Source organism: Homarus americanus, unplaced genomic scaffold (assembly GCF_018991925.1).
Source record: "Homarus americanus isolate GMGI-L3 unplaced genomic scaffold, GMGI_Hamer_2.0 scaffold4896, whole genome shotgun sequence".
NCBI lineage: Eukaryota > Metazoa > Arthropoda > Malacostraca > Decapoda > Nephropidae > Homarus > Homarus americanus.
The window spans coordinates 9,660,057-9,684,671 of NW_024749657.1; the positions used below are offsets into that span (position 1 = coordinate 9,660,057).

The following is a 24,615-nucleotide window of genomic DNA, read 5'->3' on the forward strand; positions in this document are numbered from 1 at the left end:
ATATTACTATACAGATTTATTTCATGTTATTAATTTACCTGATGCATAATGTGTGAAAGACGTATGTTATTAGGTGAGATAGACAGATAGATAGATAGATAGATAGATAAATGCACAGACAAGTAGATACATTTTACACACACTAAGAGCTGAGAGACCACTCTCTCTCTCTCTCTCTCTCTCTCTCTCTCTCTCTCTGACCATAAATATTGAGACATTAATACTCAGCTCTAGTACATGTTAAGGAACAGCCTGCTGGTAACTCCTGGTACAGTACCCCAGGACCTTGGTATTGTCACATACAGTGGGTCTGGGTTCCTCGTGTAGCCCATGGTGGGTATGAGGTAATGTTACGTAGCCCATAGTGGGTATGAGGTAGTGTCAGGTAGCCCATGGCAGGTATGAGGTAGTGTTAGGTAGCCCATGGCAGGTATGAGGTAGTGTTAGGTAGCCCATGGCAGGTATGAGGTAGTGTTAGGTAGCCCATGGCAGGTATGAGGTAGTATTAGGTAGCCCATGGCGGGTATGAGGTCGTGTTAGGTAGCCCATGGCGGGAATGAGATAGTGTCAGGTAGCCCATGGCGGGAATGAGGTACTGTTAGGTAGCCCATGGTGGGTATGAGGTAGTGTTAGGTAGCCCATGGTGGGTATGAGGTAGTGTTAGGTAGCCCATGGTGGGCATGAGGTAGTGTCAGGCAGCCCATGGCAGGTATGAGGTAGTGTCAGGTTGCCCATGGCAGGTATGAGGTAGTGTCAGGTAGCGTGTGGTAGCCCTAAGGTAGTTGTGGGTAGCCTGTAGTGGTGTTATTTGACTATAATCACCTTGGAGAAGAGTGGAACGTTGACTAATTATAGGTAACCCTAATAGTCCCAGAGAGAGCTCTACATCAACACACACACACACAGGTGTCTCCCTTAGGTGGGTAGGAGCTGTCTTGCTTGTATCAGGATAGAATATTCCTCCCACTCTACCCGGATGTTGGTAATGTGTGTGTGTGTGTGTGTGTGTGTGTGTGTGTGTGTGTGTGTGTGTGTGTGTGTGTTCCTTCATACCCAGATGAAGCTAGACAGTATTTAAGAAATAACTATATTGCATTCTTGTTATGTCCTAAATGCAAAGAGGCGATCAACTCATTCTAGGAATACCTGTGTGTGTGTGTGTGTGTGTGTGTGTGTGTGTGTGTGTGTGTGTGTGTGTGTGTGTGTGTGTGTGTGTGTGTGTGTGTGTGTGACTTTTTCTTCTCTCTACACTACACTACGATATATTGCTCACCACACCCCCACCCCAACACCACACCCCTACACTGGCACACCCACACTAACACCACACACTAACACTAGCACCACACCTACACTACACCACACCCACACTACACCACACCCACACACTAACACCACACCCACAGTTCCACACCCCACGCTAGCACCACCCCCTAACACCACACCCCCACTACCCACACACACTAGCCACACATTTACAACACCACCCCACTAACCACACCCCTACACTAGCACCACACCCTAACACCACACACACTAACACCACACCCCCACACACCCAACACCCCACACTATACAAGGCCACACCCCCCACTATGCCACACCCCTAGCACCACACCCCAACACTGGCATAACACCACACCCACTAACACCACACACACTAACTTACACACTAACCACACCCCACTAGCACCACACCCCCCACTAGCTTCCCCCCACCATCACCACACTAACACCACACCCCACACTAACACCACCCCAACACTGCTAGCACAGACTAGCACCACAGCACCACACCACACTAACACCACACACCCACACTAACACCACACCCCACTAGCACCACCCCACACAACACCTTTTCTTCCCACCCCCACTAGTGCTTCACCCCCACACTGGCACAGTGTGATAAAATAGCCTTATGAGGACAATCAACACACTACAATAATATACAATAACTGGCTGCTTTATCTCTGATGACAAGATAGCTGATATACTAGGCTGTATCCACACTTGGCATCTAGTACCTAACCAAACTTCTATGTACCGACTTAAGCAAACAATGTACAAATACTCTGTAACATTCGCTACCATAATATCCTGATCACTGGGTCCGATAAAGCACCCTTTGTGGCCTACTCTGTAATCCTTTTCACCAGCCAACTCTGGTTGTGCTAATCCAAACTGCTTGCTGTCTGTAGAGGTAAAACAATTTAAATATATGAAATTCCTCACCACCACAATTCTACCCCCCCACCCCTGCCCTTCACCACCACCACCCTCACACCCACATGCCACCACCTGCCCTTCACCACCACCACCACATGCCACCTCTATACCACCTTCCTGCCACCACCACCACACACCCCCACACGGGGACTTCCACACCACCACCACCACCAGTCACACCCCACATTGAGACATGAACCCACCACCACCGGGTAAGCCAACACAACCAGTAACATTTTAAACAAGGCTGTCCACATGATACTCTTGTTCAGTCTACCCATACCACGCCCGTCCACTGCCCACCCCCACTCAATACCCTACCCTACCCACGCCCGTCCACTGCCCTACCCTACTACCCTTGATCAGATATAGCAATAACAAACGGCAGATGCTTCCACAACTATCTCTTTGAACAAGGCCCTGTAACCTCCAGCGACCACCTACCTATAATCATGACCATCTCAACACAATAACTATACCAGCTCCACCACGGAGGATCGCCAAGCAGACCGACTGGGAACTATTCAACGAAAAAAGCTACAGCCGAACTTGAGGCCAAGGACATGACAATCCTGCAGACCATAGACAGTCAGCCGGTGAACAAAATAGACGAAATCAACACATGGTGTGAAGCCATAGGAACAGCTACCAGGAGGCCACGCCTCTCAAACGCAACAGAACTCTCCCACACCCACAACAGACTCCAGAACTCATAGCCCTCACAAACCAGTTCCAACTGCTACAACAGAGCCGAGACCCATGGTTGGGACATCGTAAGCTACAATACATACAGAAGAATCCGGGAGGAAATAAAAACAAGATCTCTGGAACAAAGCAACCTTAAATGGGCCGAAATAGTTGAACAACTCTCACATACATACAACGATCAGGAGAGTTCTGGCGTCGAGTTAAGAGACTGAAAGGTTACATATATAACACGACTCACGGACACACTGTCAAACCAATCCTCGGAAGAACTCAACACAGCCATCTCCAATACCAAAAATAAAAGCCCCTGGTTATTCAGGCATCACCAAGGAGATCCTCAGCCACATAAACAACCCGGCCATGGAGAGACTGAGAACCACAATGACGCTTGCCTGGCCTCAGGTTACTTCCAACTAAATTCAAAGAGGCCATTATTACCCTAACACCAAAACAAGGAAAGAACCCCGCCGTCCCACTAAACTACAGACCGATCTCTCCTCGAAGTACCTGAAAAATCCTAGAAAAATCATCAATAACCGTCTGAGAAATCACCTGGAAACAACAACAGAGTCAACTGCAGACAATGGGTTCAGGAAAGGGAAGTCCACCACAACAGCGATAGCCTGCATAACCAGAGCCGAGAGTGGTAGACAATGTAATCTAACTCTCCGGGATGTAGCGAAGGCATTTGACAAAGTCTGGCATGACGGTCTAAAATATAAGATCCTCCAACTCGGACTTCCCACCAACATTGAAAAGTTGCTTTGCAACTTTCTTGACGGCAGAAATGCCAGACTGAGGTAGGACAACACACAGGAGACCTTCCCTCATGAGGGAGTCCCTCAGGGAGCGTCCTCTCCCACCCTATATATTATACACAAGTGACACCCGCCTCCCACTAGAATAGGTAACGAAGATATTATGTATGCAGATGACATCACTCAAATAACAACACATCAAGGAAAATCATGAGCGTTACAGGTCGACAACACCAGGCGGGAATTAAAAGGGTAAATAATTAAAAATGGAAAATCCAAACCAGTCTCCCGAAATTCACAGTGATACCCTTATGCAGAAGGAAAACCCATCCATTAGTAATAATGCCCAGATAGAATACAAAAGCAGAGGCACCCTCCTGGGCCTGCATATATCCACGACAGGTTACTCCCATCATGTCCACACCAGGAAGGAAAAGGCAAGAAGAGAGCTGAGAAAACTATCCCGCTTTAAAGCGCTTCCTGAAAAAATTAAATTCTGCCTGGTGAAATCATTTATCACACAGATATTAACTTACCCAGCAATACCTCTTCATACTATGAGCGCCACTCAAATATTAAAAGTACAGGTGATCCAAAATGAAGCCCTAAGTTTCGTCACAGGTGAAAGATACCCCTTCACCAGAACCACAGCCGAGATACATAGAGACCTGAGAATAAAACCCATCAACCAGCAGCTACACACCCTGGCCAGCAGAATCTGGCAAAAGATATAACGATCAGAGCAAGAACTGTTTCAAAGACTCTCGCCAGATAACGACAACAACCATACATGGTTCCCAAAAAGTTACCAAATCTCAAAAGCTCCATTACCACCCCCGATCTACACGGCCAGGCAATAGACAACCTCCCTAGACCAGCATCCGCCAGTAGGGTCGGCGGAATATGAAATAAGGCCCTTAAAACACCCATATATGGGATAGGGTAGGATGTCTAGTGCCAGTACCGGCAGACATTAACTAACCCATGACACAACCCTAACACACTATTAGTTTAGCTAACCTACAGCAGGGCAGTCAGCCCGCCCTCTCCTATCTCCTCCGAAATTTCTTCAATTTTCGAACTATAACTTCCTTCCCCCCACCTCTAATCTTCTTTCACCCCTTCTTTCTCTAAAAAAAAAAAAAATACGCCCGTCCACTACCCTACCCACGCCCGTCCACACACTCTGGTCAGGGATAATGAGAGATGGACACCATTTAGACTGACGCCGATAAACACACTGATGTTGGTGATGCTGATAGTGGTGGTAATGGTGATGGTGGTGGTGGTGGTAATGGTGTTGGTGATGATGGTGATAGTGGTGGTGGTGATGATGATAGCGGTGGTAATGGTGATGATGGTGGTGATGGCAGTAGTGGTGGTAATGATAGTGGAGGTGATGATGGTGGTGGTGGTGGTGGTGGTGGTGATGATGATGGTGATGATGGTGGTAGTGGTGGTTGGTGATGATGGTGATAATGGTAATGGTGATGATTGTGGTGGTGGTAATGGTGATGGCGGTGATGATGGTGGTATTGGTGGTGGTGATGATGGTGATAATGGTGATGGTGATGGCGGTGGTGGTGATGATGGTGGTGGTGATGGAAGTGGTAGTGGGATAGGTGATGGCAGTAGTGGTGGTGGTAATGGTGGTGGTGGTGGTGATGATGATGATGATGATGATGATGATGATGATGATGATGATGATGGATGATGATGATGATGATGGTGGTGGTGGTGGTGATGATGGTGGTGGTGGTGATGATGGTATGGTGGTGATGATGGTGGTGGTGGTGGTGATGATGATGATGATAGCGGTGGTAATGGTGGATGATGGTACATGGCAGTAGTGGTGGTGATGATGGTGGTGGTGGTGATGGTGACGATGGTGATGGTGGTGGTAATGATGAAGATGTTGGTGATGGCAGTAATGGTGGTGATGGCCGTAGTGGTGGTGATGATGGTGGTGGTGATGATGATGATGGTGGTGGTGGTGGTGGTGGTGGTAGTGATTAGGCGAGTGGTTTAAGATTGGCCGATGAGTTTAGTTTTCAGTTTAACAAATTTATTGACAAAGCTTGTAGTACAGTTTGCCTATTGTGAATAATTCAGTCAGGTCTTGACACTGAGGGTGGTATCACTTCTCACTGCCACGCAGGACAGAGGTTCATACACAAAGAAATACATCATATTTATTAACAGTATATATAGGTCAGATTCATGTGGTTCTGTTACCAAGAGTAATCGTTAATTGCTGATGGTTCACCCTCTACCCTCTCCCCCTCCTTCCCCTCCCCTCTCCCCCTTTGAACCCTCTACCTTCCCTGTATCCTCCCCTACCCATACACTCACCCCTTACTCCACCAGTCTCCCTTACCCCCCTTCCCCTCCCCTACCAGCACCTACCCTTACCCCCTAGTAGGCGAGGTAGAAGGACCACTAGGCCTATGTAGTTAAGTAGGCCTAGGTAGTTAAATATGGGTTACGATGGCTGTCTCGAGTCGTTACCCCTGTAGGCTAAAGTGGGCCTACGTCTACACCCACGCATCTATCTATCTACCTCTCATCTACCCATCTACTTCTCCCTTGTCTTCTACCTCCTCGTTTCTCTCCCTTCCTCCGATAATCACTCCTCCTTCAAGTTATAGAACAAAACAATAAGGCTTTAGGGAGGCGTTAGACAACCTGAACATTAAACACCCCACTTCATGACTCAACACTTAAGGCGCATCATTAACCTAACCTAACCTGATCTAACCTAACCTAACCTAACATTAAACACCCCACTTCATGACTCAACACTTAAGGCGCATCATTAACCTAACCTAACAAGTCTAACCTAACCTAACCTAACATTAAACACCCCACTTCATGACTCAACACTTAAGGCGCATCATTAACCTAACCTAACCACCAGTCTAACCTAACCTAACCTAACATTAAACACCCCACTTCATGACTCAACACTTAAAACGCATCATTAACTAACCTAACCTAACCTGAACATTAAACACCCCACTTCATGACTCAACACTTAAGGCGCATCATTAACCTAACCTAACCTGATCTAACCTAACCTAACCTAACGCAACTCTAAACTAACTTAGCGTAATGTATTAACGTAACGTAACCATAGCTTAACGTGATATAACCTAACCTACTTAAACTAATCCAACCTAACCCAACCCTAACCTAACCACACCAAATAAAGTTAGTATGTTTAATCACAGGTTCAAAAACTAGGGTGCCTTCACACACACACACACACACACACACACACACACACACACACACACACACACACACACACACACACCTTAGCCTCTATGGTGAGAGAAAAACACTGATACACACAGAGATACGCTTTAACATAAGTCTGGCCCACCTGTGACGCCTTGCTGGGTGTAGGGGAGAGAGAGAGAGAGGTTCATTTCTCGCATCCATAACAGCGAGAAAAATTGAAGGTCACTTTGTACAGGTTGGATCAAGACACAGTACTTCACCAGGATGGATCAAGACACATTGCTTCAATTGGTTGGATCAAGACACAGTACTTCACCAGGATGGATCAAGACACAGTGCTTCAATTGGTTGGATCAAGACACAGTGCTTCACCAGGTTGGATCAAGACACAGTGCTTCACCAGGTTGGATCAAGACACAGTGCTTCAATTGGTTGGATCAAGACACAGTGCTTCACCAGGTTGGATCAAGACACAGTGCTTCACCTGGTTGGATCAAGACACAGTGCTTCACCAGGTTGGATCAAGACACAGTGCTTCACCTGGTTGGATCAAGACACAGTGCTTCACCAGGTTGGATCAAGACACAGTGCTTCAATTGGTTGGATCAAGACACAGTGCTTCACCAGGTTGGATCAAGACACAGTGCTTCACCAGGTTGGATCAAGACACAGTGCTTCACCAGGTTGGATCAGGACACAGGATCATCAGGAGGAGCAGGAGGTTTAAGAGGAGGAGAAGGAGGCGAAAAAGGAGAGAGTAATTTCCAACAAATAGTTTAGACTTGGTTTAAGGCGTCACAAAAAATATTCTTGATTTATTATTGTATTCCCCGACCTCTCTCTCTCTCTCTCTCTCTCTCTCTCTCTCTCTCTCTCAATAGATCACGACAGGGCACACAGGGTCAGGATGGGTCAAGGCTCGAGTGTGGTTAAGAGAAGTCGCAGTATCTTATGGAAGCCAAGTGTTTTGTTGCTGTCTTTAGCGGACGACCCCGCGAGAGAGAGAGAGAGAGAGAGAGAGAGAGGAAACGCAACAGGTTAAAGTAAAAAGATACTGTTTACAACATCTTCACTACACATGGCCAACACTGTACACGATCATCTCCAGTACCCCAACTGTACATTGAGGCACCTATGTACAATTGGGTCGACTTACAGTGTCTTGGGATCGAACCAGTGACCCTTAAGACAGGAGGTGAGTCTTGCACCCTACTAATCCACCGAAACTTCTGACTATCAAAAATAATTTATTGATCTTGAGAGACGTAGCAATGGAACAACAATATACAGTATACATTATTGTTGTTGTTGTTGTTGTTGTTGTTGTTGTTGTTGTTGTTGTTTTTGTTGTTGTTGTTGTAAAACTCACCAACACATCATAAGGTATGGTGGTCAGGTGAGTGTATGTACATCTGAGGGATATTTTTCCTATATGACCACAACTTAGTCACCTGTCCTACCTGGGGAAAATATGGGTGGGTTTTCTCTCTCTCTCTCTCTCTCTCTTCGTTATTCATGCCTGTCTACTTCTTCTTTTATCATCGTTCCTTATTTGTTTATTGATTTATATTTTCGTTAGTTTGTAGTATGTCGAGGATTGTGTTACTATATCCTGTGGTGAGTTGTAGAGAGAGAGAGAGAGAGAGAGAGAGAGAGAGAGAGATCACTCCCTCATAGATTATCTATATAACATCACAACTGAGTGCCGCCAAACACCGGGATTCGAACCCTGGGTACGAACATATGTGCTTCCGGGGATCTCGACTATTTACACCACCGCCTCCTGCATATCTCTCTCTCTCTCTCTCCTAGTAGCAGGTGTTATCTCAGTAGAATTACTAACAACAACGCTACTTCATCTGGTCTCAATCCACCTTGAGAACTAAAGAATTGCAAGGTTTACTCCCTTAAGCAGAGAGGCAGGTATGTGTCAGGTGCCCCTCCTTCATTAGGCATTCGGTTACGCCCACCATATAGTGTGTGTGTGTGTGAGTGTGTGTGTGTGTGTGTGTGAAAGTCAGATAGAGAGAAAGCAGAGAGAGAGAAATTTGAGAAACAGAGAGAAAATAATTGCGAAATAAAGTCAGACCGAGAGAAAAGAGAGAGAGAAGCGGGGAGAAATAGAGAGAAAGAAAACACTACAACAGTCTTCGGATCCTTAAAATACCTTACGCTAAATCCCCTGACACCACACCACACTACACCACACCACACTACACCACACCACACCACACCACACCACACCACACTACACTACACCACACCACACTACACTACACCACACCACACTACACCAGTCACTAGTTTAAAGCCGTGAGAAGAGTGCTGGGACTCTACCCAGTCTAGAGACCCTCGGTGACTCCCTCCCAGTAAAACCAGTAACCACCTCGGTGACTTCCTCCCAGTACACCAGTAACCACCTCGGTGACTCCCTCCCAGTACACCAGTAACCACCTCGGTGACTTCCTCCCAGTACACCAGTAACCACCTCGGTGACTCCCTCCCAGTACACCAGTAACCACCTCGGTGACTCCCCTCCCAGTAAAACCAATAACCACCTCAGTAAACTTCCTCCCAGTACACCAGTAACCACCTCAGTGACTCCCTCCCAGTACACCAGTAACCACCTCAGTGGCTCCCTCCCAATGCACCAGTAACCACCTCCAGTGACTCCTCCCAGTACACCAGTAACCACCTCGGTGACTCCCTCCCAGTACACCAGTAACCACCTCGGTGACTCCCTCCCAGTACACCAGTAACCACCTCGGTGACTCCCTCCCAGCACACCAGTAACCACCTCGGTGACTCTCTCCCAGTACACCAGTAACCACCTCGGTGACTTCCTCCCAGTACACCAGTAACCAAATTTTAAAGGTTCCCGGTTCCTGTTTCTCAAAGGTTTGTAAGATAAATATTCAGAATACTTTGACTTCAGTAAAGAAGTTCACTTAAATCAGTTAGGAGTGAAATTAACGTAGAGATAACTTTATAAATATTCCTCCAGCTAGTTAGATATTCTTTATGCTGTTTTAGCTCCTAATTATGAGCAGTAAACGAGTGTAATTAATTATTTCGTTTCATTATAATTTCAATGGTTATTATCCATGTTATTTGTGATTTAAAGTCAAATGGATCTGTGATTTTGTGTATACGTATTGTGTGAAAATCCGTATTTATGGCTGAGATAATCCCGTGAGCTGCAACATCGCCCTGAGGGTCTGTAATGTATCGAACACTGAGCTAATGTGAGAGGCCTTAACTTGTGCACCGCTACAAGTATCCTGGAATATTCATATGATGCGCTCACCTACAAACGCTAACCTGGATGGGGTCTTTTTTTCATCCTTTGTGAACGCGATGGTCATAATAAACAAATGCTTATAGTATCTCCAGCTTCCCCCCTCTCTCACCCTCTTCCTTCCCTTCTCCCCCTCCTTCTCACTCTACCCCCTCTTCCTTAACCCCACTTTTCCAACTCCCCCTGTTTCTCCTCCCACTCCTCTTCTTTCTCCCCACTCTCCCCCCACAACAACCTCCCATCTCCCACCTCTTACCAAAACACAATAACTTTAAAGCAATTGTACTCGGTGGAGGAATTGTGTCACATAAAATTTGGCCTGGAAGATTGGGTAATATTTTGGTGAGGGGAAGGTCGCCAATGAACTCCCCGTGGTGGAGGTGGGGCGACCCTGCCAGAACTCGGCCACCTGGCGGAGTATTCTCACAAGTTTAGGGAATAGCATTTTTATAAATTTCTATTATTAATTTCTATTATTAATTGGTGAAAGGAAAGTGATAAGTCGAGTAATATTGGTGTTAGTGTGACTGTTATTTGCTACAGTCAATTACGTAAGCCAGTTTGATGTGTTCTCATTGTGTATATACCTGTACTATATATGTACAGTATATTGTTTGTATACCTGTACTGTCTATGTATATTGATGTATACCTGTACTGTCTATGAATATTGTTTGTATACCTACACTGTCTACCTATATGTATATTGATGTATACCGAAAATGTCTTTATACAGTATGTATTGAATCTATGTGAACGTGGCTGACGAGTTTGACCTACTGAGTATCTATCTATCTGCCTCACATCTGCGGCTTTGGGCTACACTTAACATGCGAACCTTTCAGACTCCAACCCCGGGACTGAGGCATGTTTGTCACCTGTTAGAGCCTATATGATCATAACTAATTACCTAATTAACCTGGTGGTCAGGTGAGTGTTAAGGTGTTGTAATTGCTGTTGTTGTGTGTTAATCTGGACATTAAGTTTTGTTTGTCTTTTTCATATACATACATATCTATACACACACACACATACTTAATCTTATCAAATAAATCGTATTCTGTTCATACATTCATACACCAGTCAGTAGGTAGTAGGCAGCTACCAAGCAGGGAGGTACTACCGCCTGGGAAGATATAGAGTTTATCACTTGCTTTTTTAAATTTTTGTTTTTCTTTATGGTTCTTTATTATTATTATTATTATAATTTGTATTTTATTTTAAATTTTGTATTTTATAATATTTTATTTACTATGAATTATTATAATTATTATTAATATTATTATTACTATTATTAATATTATTAATATTTTATTATTAATATTATTATTATTGTTATTATTATTATAATTATTATTATTATTATAATTATTATTATTATTATTGTTATTATTATTATTATTATTACTGTTATTATTATTATTATTGTTATTATTATTATTATTATTATTATTATTATTATTATTATTATTATTAATATTAGTATTAATATTATTATTATTATTATTATTATTAATATTATTATTATTAGTATTATTATTATTATTACATTTTCGCCAGGCCCCGTGTGGGTCAGTGACCTGCCAGGGTGGGCTAATACTGTAAAAAAAAAACATACCTCCGGAGACGCATCATACTACTGTATTATGAACCCTAAAACAACAAATATATATACAGTATATATATAAATATATATATATATATATATATATATATATATATATATATATATATATATATATATATATATATATATATATATATATATACGATATATCTATAACCTATACTCACTGTATATACCAACAATATATACTCCGTTATACTCCGACCGCTGGGATATATTGTATGCCTTTAAGAGAATATGTTTTCTAGACACGAATATGGGCTTAAAAAAAGCTCTGGGGAAAAATGGTAATACTTACTGGTAAACGTCAGGGAGGAAAAAATTGTTGGAACTGTGCAGAGTATTGGAACCTGATCTTATTTTTACTCCTGACTTCAAATTACTTCCGCCGAGCCACTCTACGGCTGGCAGATATTTTACATATACAGTACATAGTGAGTGAGTGTGTGTGTGTGTGTGTCTCGGTACGTCTGTGTATAGGTGTGTATGTTATGTATATGTATGTACAGCACTACACACCCCTATATGCATCTCTCCTCCAAAAAGTAACACTGGAATGGTTGTTATTTTTAGTCCCGCCTCGCAGTACACTTGGGCCGACACAGGAGCCGAGTGTGTTAAATAAATTCACCAGAAGTAGACACAGCGGCCATACAATCACAGAAAATGGTCTTAACATCCTAGTTGTATATTTAGTGTATTAAAGGTAAGAGGGAGGGAGTGTTGGTGAAGGAGTGGTGGTGGAGAGAGTGGTGGTGGAGAGAGTGGTGGTGATGAGAGGAGTGGTGGTGGGGAGGGAGTGGTGGTGGAGAGGTGGTGGTGGAGAGAGAGTGTGGTGGTGGAGAGGGAGTGGTGGTGGAGAGGGAGAGGTGGTGGAGAGGGGTGGTGGTGGAGAGAGGTGGTGGTGGAGAGAGGGAGTGGGTGGTGAGGGGAGTGATGGTGGAGAGGGGGTGGTGGTGGGAGAGAGGGAGTGGTGGTGGAGAGAGGGGTGGTGGTGATGAGAGGGAGTGGTGGTGGAGAGGGGGAGTGGGTGGTGGAGAGAGGGAGTGGTGGTGGGGAGAGGGGTGGTGGTGGAGAGAGGGAGTGGTGGTGGAGAGAGTGGTGGTGATGAGGAGGTGGTGGTGGAGAGGGAGTGGTGGTGGAGAGAGGGAGAGGTGGTGGAGAGAGGGTGGTGGTGAGAGAGAGTGGTGGTGGGGAGAGGGGTGGTGGTGGAGAGAGAGGGTGGTGGTGAGGAGAGGTGGTGGTGGAGAGAGAGAGGGAGGTGGTGGAAGAGGGGTGGTGGTGAGAGAGGGGTGGTGGTGGGGAGAGGGGTGGTGGTGGAGAGAGAGAGAGGTGGTGGAGAGGGGAGTGGTGGTGGAGAGGGAGTGGTGGTGGAGAGAGGGGTGGTGGTGGAGAGAGGGAGTGGTGGTGGAGAGAGAGGGTGGTGGTGGGGAGAGGGAGTGGTGGTGGAGAGAGGTGGTGGTGGAGAGGAGGTGGTGGAGAGAGGGAGTGGTGGTGGAGAGGGTGGTGGTGGGAGAGGGTGGTGGTGGAGAGGGTGGTGGAGAGGTGGTGGTGGAGAGAGGGAGTGGTGGTGGAGAGAGGGAGTGGTGGTGATGAGAGGGAGTGGTGGTGGGGAGAGGGAGTGGTGGTGGAGAGAGGGAGTGGTGGTGGAGAGAGGGAGTGGTGGTGGGGAGAGGGAGTGGTGGTGGAGGGGGGAGAGGAGTGGTGGTGGAGAGAGGGGAGTGTGGTGGTGGAGAGAGGGGTGGTGGTGGAGAGAGGGGTGCATTTGGTGGAGAGGGAGTGGTGGTGGAGAGGGAGGGGTGGTGGAGAGAGGTGGTGGTGGAGAGAGGGAGTGGTGGTGGGGGAGAGGGAGTGGTGGTGGAGGGTGGTGGAGAGGGGTGGTGGGTGGTGGTGGAGAGAGGAGTGGTGGTGGAGAGGAAGTGGTGGTGGAGGGGTGGTGGTGGAGGGTGGTGGTGGGGAGAGGGAGTGTGGTGGTGGGGAGAGGTGGTGGTGGGAGAGAGGGAGGGGAGTGGTGGAGAGAGGGAGTGGTGGTGGGAGAGGAGTGGTGGTGGGGAGAGGGTGGTGGTGGAGGAGGGAGGTGGAGAGAGGGGTGGTGGTGGAGAGAGGGGAGTGGTGGTGGGAGAGTGGTGGTGGGGAGAGGAGTGGTGGCGGAGAGAGAGGAGTGGTGGTGGAGAGGGGAGTGGTGGTGGAGAGAGAGGGAGTGGTGGTGGATGAGAGGGAGTGGTGGTGGGGAGAGGAGGTGGTGGAGAGAGGGTGAGGTGGTGGAGAGAGGAGGTGGTGGAGAGAGGAGTGGTGGTGGTGGTGATGAGAGGGAGTGGTGGTGGAGAGAGGGAGTGGGTGGCGGAGTGAGGGAGGTGGTGGAAGAGGGGATGGTGGTGGAGAGAGGAGGTGGTGGTGGAGAGAGGAAGTGGTGGGGGAGGGAGTGGTGAGTGGAGAGTGGGAGGTGGTGGGTGGTGAGAGGAGAGGGAGTGGTGGTGGAGAGAGGGAGTGGTGGTGGAGAGGGAGGGTGGTGGAGAGAGAGGGAGTGGTGGAGAGGGAGTGGTGGTGGAGAGAGGAGTGGTGATGGTGGGGAGAGGTGGTGGTGGAGAGGGAGGTGGAGAGAGAGGGAGGTGGTGGAGAGAGGAGTGGTGGTGGGGAGAGGAGGTGTGTTAGTGGAGAGAGGTGGAGGAGAGAGGGAGAGGTGGTGGAGAGAGGGAGTGGTGGTGGGGAGAGGAGGTGTGGTGGTGGGGGAGAAGGAGAGGTGGTGGTGGAGAGGGAGTGGTTGGTGGTTGGTGATGAGAGGGAGTGGTGGTGGAGAGAGGGAGTGGTGGTGGAGAGAGGGAGTGGTGGTGGCGAGAGGGATGGTGGTGGGGAGAGCGAGTGATGGTGGAGAGAGGAAGAGAGTGACGTAAAAGAATAAGAGAGACAAAAGGAATTACAATGAAGAGAAATGTGAAGGAGGAAGTAGGATAGTGAAGGTGGCCAGACAGACAGACCGATGGGCTAACACTTACGGCTGAGAAACCAATTTCATTTTGTATTTATAACCAGAAACGAAACCCAAGTATTTTTCATCCACAGTATTGGAACACTTATATTTTGTCTGTCTGTCTGTCTGTCTGTCTGTCTGTCTGTCTGCCTGTTCGTCCACAATAAACCCGGAGAAAGTTTGTGTGAAGTTGAACAGTTTTAAAAGTATTTTTTATCAATATTTATTAATTTTCCTCACGTGAGAGTCGTGATATAGGACACACACACACACACACAGACAGACACACACACAGACAGACACACACACACACACACACTCTCTCCACCCTGGAAATGCCATCCCTCAGTGACCTCCACCACCAAGCACTGGAAAGGTTTGGCAGTGGACTACTGCACCACCCTCGTCATCGCCACCTCCTGCCACCTGCAGCACCCCACCCAACTCGCGCAGTCCGCCACTACAACAAAATACAGCCCATAAGAGCCCGCACCGATAGATATAAGAACAGCACCATCCCATCTATTGTTAAAATAATAAACAACTGCTGATTTATGTACTGTACAGCCCTATAAATGTATTCAATGCATATTATATCATTATGTCTAAATCAAATGTAAGTCTGTATATTTTCAGCCACCGGCTGCAACTCTATTAATAAACCGTTTATTATTATTATTTACACACACAGATATTTAGAGAGAGAGAGAGAGAGAGAGAGAGAGAGAGAGAGAGAGGTGAACATGAATGGTGAGTGACTGGACAATATTTCCTTTGGTAGAGTTCATGTCCAAGCTGACCTCTATCTCTGTACTCCCGACCTTCTTCATTATCAAATCTCTCTCTCTCTCTCTCTCTCTCTCTCTCCGGCCTCTAAGTTTCTTCAGGTCTCTCTAACCTTCTTCATCTCTTTCTCTCTATCTTTATCTCTCTGTTGTATCTTTCTCTCTACTCCTCCCTCTCCCCACCACACATCACTAGTGAGTCTTTCATGTGAGATAAAAGAGCCTTCCTTACCTCGCTCTCCTTGCGACTATAAGTGAATATCTCTCAGTGTACAAGACAGAGGCAAGTAATGAGATCTTTAATAGTACCGTCTCCTTTACAGCTGTTTGTGTGTGTGTGTGTGTGTGTGTGTGTGTGTGTGTGTGTGTGTGTGTGTGTGTGTGTGTGTGTGTGTGTGCCAGTCAGTGACTCGGAGAGAGAGTACAGCAGTGCACAGTGCTGGTAAACACACAGGGTCAACGATCCCTTGTAAATGTTGCCTAGTAAAGGTCAGGGTACCCCACCAGTTACACCCACCAGGTACACCAACCAGTTACACCCACCAGGTACACCCACCAGTTACACCCACCAGGTACCCCCACCAGGTACACCCACCAGTTACACCCACCAGGTACACCCACTACTCGACAAGTCATCGTCATTATGGGAGAGTTAAGAAGGTTTAATCTTATCTTCCATACTTGTATTAACTCGGTCTGTTATCTCTTCATTATCTTTATTTAACTTCCTTTGAGTCTATCAATTATTTTTCTCTCTCCATCAGAGTTAAGGGCGAGTGTTCGTTCGTCTGTCCACATCATACAAATGGTCTCCAACATTTCTTTATTATTGTTTAATTTCTCTGGCAGTCCAATTAAGGATTATTTTATTTAATTATCTCGTACTGATTATTAAGTATACCGACGTGTGGTTCATGAGGTGATACAAGGAAATATACCGACGTGTGCTTCATGAGGTGATAGTATACCGACGTGTGTTTCATGAGGTGATACAAGGAAATATACCACTCTCTATCATCGATGAATTTATCCAGACTCCTTTTAAAACTCTCCAGCGTTCCAGCACTCACTACAAAGTTGCTAAGCTTGTTCCACTCGTCTACCACCCTATTTGTGAACCATTTCCTCCCTATCTCCCTCCTAAACCTAAACTTATCCAACTTAAATCCGTTGCTACGAGTCCTTCCCTGCTCGGATATTATAAGAACTTTATCTATATCGCCTTTATTGATTCCTTTCCCCCACTTAAATACTTCTATCACATCTCCCCGCACTCTTCGTCTTTCTAGAGAATGCAAGTTTAGTTTCTTTAACCTATCTTGGTATGGAAGGTTTCTATGTCCCGGAATCATTTTCGTCAATCTTCGCTGCACCGACTCCAGTGAATTGATATCCATTCTATAATAAGGGAGCCAGAACTGAACCGCATGATCGAGGTGCGGCCTGACTAGCACAAGATATAGTTGCAATAAGTACTCTGCACTCTTATTACTTACACTTCTAGATATAAAACCTAATACTTTGTTTGCCTTATTTCGAACATTAACGCACTGTTTTCTAAGCCGTAGGTCCGGGCTTACAAGTACCCCTAAGTCTCTTTCACAAGTCGACTTCTCAAGGTTGATATTGTTAAGGTTGTATACATCGACAGTATTTGTTCTTCCAATATTAAGTACGATGCACTTGCTGGTGTTGAATTTCATTTGTCATTTTTCTGACCACTCCTGCAGTTTATTTAAATCCTCCTGACTCCTGCATTTGCATCCTGCCCTGAATTAATCTGCAGCCCTATTTTGGTGTCATCTGCAAACTTGCTTATGTCACTGCTGATCCCAGTATCTAGATCGTTTATGTAGATTAAGAACAAGAGTGGGCCCAGTACTGACCCCTGGGGAACCCCACTGGTTACAAAACCCCACTCAGATTTAACACCATCTACGCTGACCCTCTGTGTTCTATCGGTGAGCCATGATTTTATCCAATTTAAAACTTTCCCCACGATACCATGAGCCTTAACTTTTCTCAGAAGCCTCTGATGCGGTACTGTCAAACGCTTTGCTAAAGTCAAAGTAAATAACATCGTAATTATCGTCATTATCTACTACCTCGAAGACTTTCCTAAAAAAACGTCAGCAGATTTGTTAGACAAGATTTTCCCTTTGTAAACCCATGTTGAGAGTCGTAGATTAATTTATTTTTCTCTAGATGCGATCGGATGCTATTTGGTGAATATTAAGGTTAATGGTGGACGTATCATTACTGTACAGCACTCCTGAGACACCGCATTACTCAACCCATCCTAATCTAAACTAACCTATCCTATCCTAACCTAACCTATTCTAACCTAACTTAACCTAATAATGGTTGCCCCTCGTGTAACGAGGATGGCCGGCCCAAGGGCCACCTAGGCGTGAATTTGTTTAAGGTGTAGAAGCTGTCGCCAACACAACAACCACACCCTGAGCTAGCGAGCTGCATGACCCAGTGTCAAGGAATAGTCCGAGAAGACCGGACAACTCGCCAACTGCACTGGCTAACCATTACCCCGGAACACGATCCACAAATCGATTAACATCCAGGTCCCCAATTACTGCTGGGTAGACAGAGGCAAACAGCGTAAAGAAACTTGCCCATAGTTTCACCCTGCCCGGGGATCGAAACCGGGTCCTCTCGCTTGCGAGGCGAGAATGTTGACCATTACACCACATAACATAACCTACCAAACCTAAGCTTCCTACCTAATATAACCTAACCTAACCTAATTTAGCCTAACCCAATGAAGCCTAACTTAACCTAACCTAAGAACGCAGGGTTAAGTTGACTAAGTTCACAAGAATTAAAAGTTTATTCATTTGGTTCATTTTCATCCGTGTCATTTTAACATTCAAACTTTATTTTTATTAGTCAATTGTGTTAAGGAAGTTAGTTATTATTATTACTGGTAAAAGTCAATGGTTTGATATTATGGGTCGTGAGATTTGTCTTAGTGACCAGAACAAGTTGACAATGTCTTATTCCTCAGCCTGTGTTATTATATACTATTATTGATGGGAGGATCAGAGGAAGGGAGGGAAGGAGGAAGCAAGAGAGGGAAGGAGGGAGGGAGGAAGGAAGAGAGGGAAGGAGGTAAGGAAACAAGAGAGGGAAGGAGGGAGGGAGGAAGGAAGAGAGGGAAGGTGATGCTTGTAGTCAGGTTGTTGTTCATCAAGTTTGTTATACTCGAGGCTACGTAATGTTCTGTTCTTTTTCAGCCTCTTTCTTTTTTTTAGAGAGAGAGAGAGAGAGAGAGAGAGAGAGAGAGAGAGAGAGAGAGAGAGAGGAACATAATAAAGAAAAGAACAAGAGAAGAGGGAAAACAGATTAGCTAGAAAATGTTGAGTCATGAATGAGTCTTAAAAAATCCTGTCTGGAGGAGGAGGAAGAGGAAGAGGAGGAGGGAACAAGTCTTCCCGCCCTCCTCCTCCCCATCCTTTCTCTCTAACTGGTGATAATTATTGCTCTTCTACTTTCTCTTATCTGCGAAAGTAAAACAAAAATGAAGGTAAGGGAATGGAGGAGGGAGGGTCGGAGGGAGGGTGGTGAGAGGAAGGAAGGAAGGGAGGGCGGAAGGAAGGAAGGAAGGGAAGGAAGGACGGCAGGAAGGAAGGAAGGGAAGGAGGAAGGAGGAAGGAGGAGAGGAAGGAAGGAAGGGAGGGCGGAAGGAAACCATATTCCTCACCAGGTCTTAAACCTGTTCTTCAAGCCCCTACTCTTCCTCGGTCTCTCACAACAACTCATAATGTTACACAATTTTTTTTTTAATTTCATCACCAGACAAAATTATCTTTAAAATACGAACCTTCAATTCTGACACAATACTTGATACTCCTGATACCAACTTAGACACACACACACACACATATACATATATAAATATATATATATATATAGGCCACGGTAGGACGCCACCCTCCGGGAGGCTCCACATTGTCTCACTGTTCAGTCCCCAAAACTTCTTCTTCCATCAATAGTTCATTAACGGTGTATGTAAGTTCCACAATGTTTTCACTACAACGGTACAGCAAAGTATATTTCTTTTAGCATTAAACTGTTATTATTTTATTGTGTAATCATCACTACATATAACACCACCCATCATCACTACATATAACACCACCCATCACCACTACATATAACATCATCCATCATCACTACATATAACATCATCCATCATCACTACATATAAAACCACCCATCATCACTACATATAACACCACCCATCATCACTACATATAACACCACCCATCATCACTACATATAACAACATCCAGCACCACTACATATAACATCATCCATCATCACGACATATAACACCGCCCATCATCACTACATATAACACCATCCATCATCACTACATATAACACCACCCATCATCACTACATATAACAACATCCATCACCACTACATATAACCTCATCCATCATCACTACATATAACACCACCCATCATCACGACATATAACATCATCCATCATCACTACATATAACATCATCCATCATCACTACATATAACACCACCCATCATCACTACATATAACACCATCCATCATCACTACATATAACAACATCCATCATCACTACATATAACAACATCCATCATCACTACATATAACACCACCATCACTACATATCATCATACATATAACATCATCCATCATCACTACATATAACATCATCATCATACATATAACATCATCCATCATCACTACATATATCCATCATCACTACATATCCATCATCACTACATATATCATCACATCATCATCACATCATCCATCATCACATACATATCAACAAATAACAACATCCATCATCACTACATATAAGAACATCCATCATCACTACATATAACATCACCCATCATCACTACATATAACATCATCCATCATCACTACATATAACATCATCCATCATCACTACATATAACACCATCCATCATCACTACATGTAACATCATCCATCATCACTACATATAACACCATCCATCATAACTACATATAACATCATCCATCATCACTACATATAACACCACCCATCATCACTACATATAACAACATCCATCATCACTACAAATAACATCATCCATCATCACTACATATAACATCATCCATCATCACTACATATAACACCATCCATCATCACTACATGTAACATCATCCATCATCACTACATATAACACCATCCATCATCACTACATATAACATCATCCATCATCACTACATATAACACCACCCATCATCACTACATATAACTTCATCCATCATCACTACATATAACACCACCCATCATCACACATCATCCTACCGTGGCCTAGCGGATGAGCCGCCCGGAGGGCAGCGATTCTGCTAGTGTATATATATATATATATATATATATATATATATATATATATATATATATATATATAAACAGGGATCTAATGTTTATACAGTCAAAGTGAACACTATAACTCACACTAACATGTAGTGTAGTATTACGTCACTAAATATCACTATAATCATAGATCACTTTCACATAACTTGTTAATATACACCATTGTTTAATAAAGCTTCATAATAACGAATATATTAAAATGTTCAGTCATTAGTTCTTGAGTGAGAGATGTAAACAATGCCAGAGAGGCTTACGTTCATTCATACTGTGGACTCCCAGCCCGGCGACACACCTGGGTAGAGGCTGCTCAATGTTGCAACTCTCCCCTACCTCTACCCCCTCCCCCCCTCCCCTCCACACGGCAGACCGGTGTCAACTCTCCCTCCGTGTGTGTGTCACAACGTCCAGGTTGGTCCGTCCCCTCACACATGTGGCTTCCCCACACAAACACACACACACACCTGCTGTAAGGAACACAGGTAACAAGTGTATAGGTAGGTTAACTGGCTCCGTCTTCCTCACTATGACGTAAGGTAACACACCATCTGGCTAAACACACACCTTAATTTTTTCTTATTCAGATTATAATAATTTTAGAGGAAGAAATATTGTCGACTGGGGTACTGGTTAGTTAAATATTACCCGGTCAGTATTTCTCGGGAGGAATATTGTGCGTACAGTGTATATTATCACTAGTATTACCTTGTGCTATGTTGTAATCCTGACCAGAGTAATATACGACACAACGACTAAACCTTACAATACCGACGTAACCCAAAATACGCTTAAGTCGGGTTAGGTCGGGTTAGGTTAGGTTGATTCATGACGTGGGATAATTTTGACACCGATTCCAAGATTGCGCAAATTGCACCTCGTGTTAACATGTGTAACGTGTATGTACATGTATGTATGTAAGTGTGTGTGTGTGTGTGTGTGTGTGTGTGTGTGTGTGTGTGTGTGTGTGTGTGTGTGTGTGCCTGGCTCTGTTTTGGCATTTTAGCTACAATAAGAATCTCTCTCTCTCTCTCTCACACAAATTCACTACTACAGAAGTGGAAGATGCACCCCTCTATTAGCACACACCTGGGCTCCCAATTGTTATCTAGACTAAACCTTTTGACCTCACCTCATTTAAGCTATAGAGACACATGAACACATATTATTACCATTATAACTGCAGCTGGGGAAGACTGTATTGTTAGTGTGTATCTGTGGACACGGTGGTGAGGAAGTGATATTTGACCACGAGAGAGAAAGAAAGAGAGAGAGAGAGAGAGAGAGAGAGAGAGAGAGAGAGAGAGAGAGAGATAAAATGACAGAGATATGTAGACAAGGACAGAAAGAGACAGACAGGCAGAATAGACAGAGATAGAAAGCTAGAGACAGAGAAACATAAAGAGACTCGGGTAGAGAGAGAGTTCCCCAGTACCTGTCAAACGATAATAATAATGTCATTGATGTAGTACCATTAGTATGCACCTACCATCATGCCTGTCTGTATGATGCCCGATGCCTCTATGATAACTCTTAATGCATAAGTCGTTGTCAGTTACTCAGGCAATAATAACAGTAGTTCGGGTTTATTGCCATCTGTTTAACGTCAACCTCACTTCTACCGGGACTGAATCAAGCGGAAAATAGTTTAGAAAGTCTTAAGTACCTTATAAAAAAGTTTCTGAAGTCACTTGTTTTATAAGTAAGAGGAGATTTAAACCGATATAAGAGAATTAGATTGTTGTTTAATACGTTTAAATGGACAATTTCATCGATTTTATCCCCAAAGTAAGCTTGTTTACGTCGCTTAAACTACAATAATCCAGGATTAGGACAAATGAATCCAGGCAAGATCTGGCGAACGACAACAAGCACGCGAGAACAAGAGTAATTATTGCCAAGGAGATTTCTGCCATAACTTTTTCAATATAAACTTTTCCCATTAAAGAGTTATATTATAGGGTCACGTTGAGGAGACGACGGCTCTGGTCATACTTATTCTTCTATAAACTAACACCGAAGTTCTTAACTACTTTACTTGATCGTTTTGTCCACTAAAATTTGTAATAAACTTCTGTTAGTAATTACCAATAAGTATTACAGGTTTCGTTAAAGATTTGTACATAATAAAGGAATGTGAGAGTAAATCTTAACTTACCTTTTTCAGATGCAAAGTAAATTCCAAATTGCTTTTGATGATGAATGCACAAAAATTTCATATATTAACAAAAGTCCACTTAATGTTTCGTGTCGTTCACCACCAGCCTGTGTACGATCTCTTACACTCACACTGTAATCTTTTTAAATTAAAAGAATCGTTTGAAAATACCAGCGTTCTCTCGGGTAATACCTTGGAACCAGACAAGAGAACTCCGGAGCGAGGAATGACACACCCTCACCTCACCTCTACCGGGACGATACTGAAGTGTGGCCACGACGGTCATCTGTACCTTTCCCCCGGCGGGGGATGCCGCCTCTTCATTTACCGTTTGTTTTTCTTGTGTGTGATTTTAGTGCGATGATTTTACGATAGCCACTTGTGTCTGCCTCAAGTAACACTGTGGTTGATGAAGGACCGAAAACAGTAAATAGAAATAAATGATTCTTACACAGTTGAATCATGCCGAAATTTTATCGTCAAAGAAAAGGTGAGTTTAGACGAACTGCCCAACCCTCCTCCCTCCCTCATTCACTCCCTCCCTCAATCCCTCCTTCCCTCTTTGCCTCCCTCCTTCCTCTCTCGCTCCCTCTTTGCCTCCCTCCTTCCAGCCCTTCCTCTCTTCAGCCAGGCAGATATTTGAAAGTTTATACGAAAATTCACGCCTCGCAAAACACAGATTCGAGTAATACCGAAACGTAGTGAGGGTGAAACAACAGGTGACGGCCGGAGGTGAGAGTACAGGAGAAGTTTATACCCTGGGAACACATTCATTAGTTAGGTGAGATAATGACGACCTGCAGCTTATATCCACCACCACTACTACCACTATCACCACCATTACCACCACCACTATTACCACCACTATCACCACCATTACCACCCCCCGAACTACTACCACCACCACTACCACCACTATCACCACCATTACCACCACTACCACCACTATTACCACCACTATCACCACCAGTACCACCAACACTATCACCGCCACTAACATCAACACGCCATTAATACGCCATCAATATATTTATATGATTGGTTTACTTAATAATTTACTCACAAGTTAACAACCACAGTACCGATGGTGATGGCAGAGACAATGTTGATTGGTCGTTACCTTCACCTGGACCACCACATACCTCACTGGGGGGGGGGGGTAGCATGAGGGGTGTGGGGGGTAGCGTGTGTGGGGGGAATGACTACATACATACATACATACATACATACATACATACCTTATGCTCATCAATGATGCCCTAAGAGAAACCCCTGTCGACGACTCCACCATTGGGATCAGCGTCAACAATTCTGCTCCCGACTATACCGCCCTTCAGGATTTATTGAACAGTCTCCAAAACTGGGCCACCAACAACCATGTCACCATCAACCATACCAAGACCATGGTTATGCACATCAACCTCTCCTCCGACATTG

General features: G+C 44.7%; 1 protein-coding gene across 1 annotated transcript in view; it reads right to left on the reverse strand.

Annotated features, from left to right (window-relative positions):
* The window catches only part of LOC121853509 (discoidin domain-containing receptor 2-like), an 85,735-nt gene extending 62,309 nt beyond the window's left edge, over positions 1-23,426 (reverse strand). The window contains 1 exon segment of the mRNA XM_042347661.1: positions 23,179-23,426. The gene's annotated coding sequence lies outside the window, so the exon portion shown is untranslated.
* Between the last annotated feature and the right edge of the window lie 1,189 nt (positions 23,427-24,615).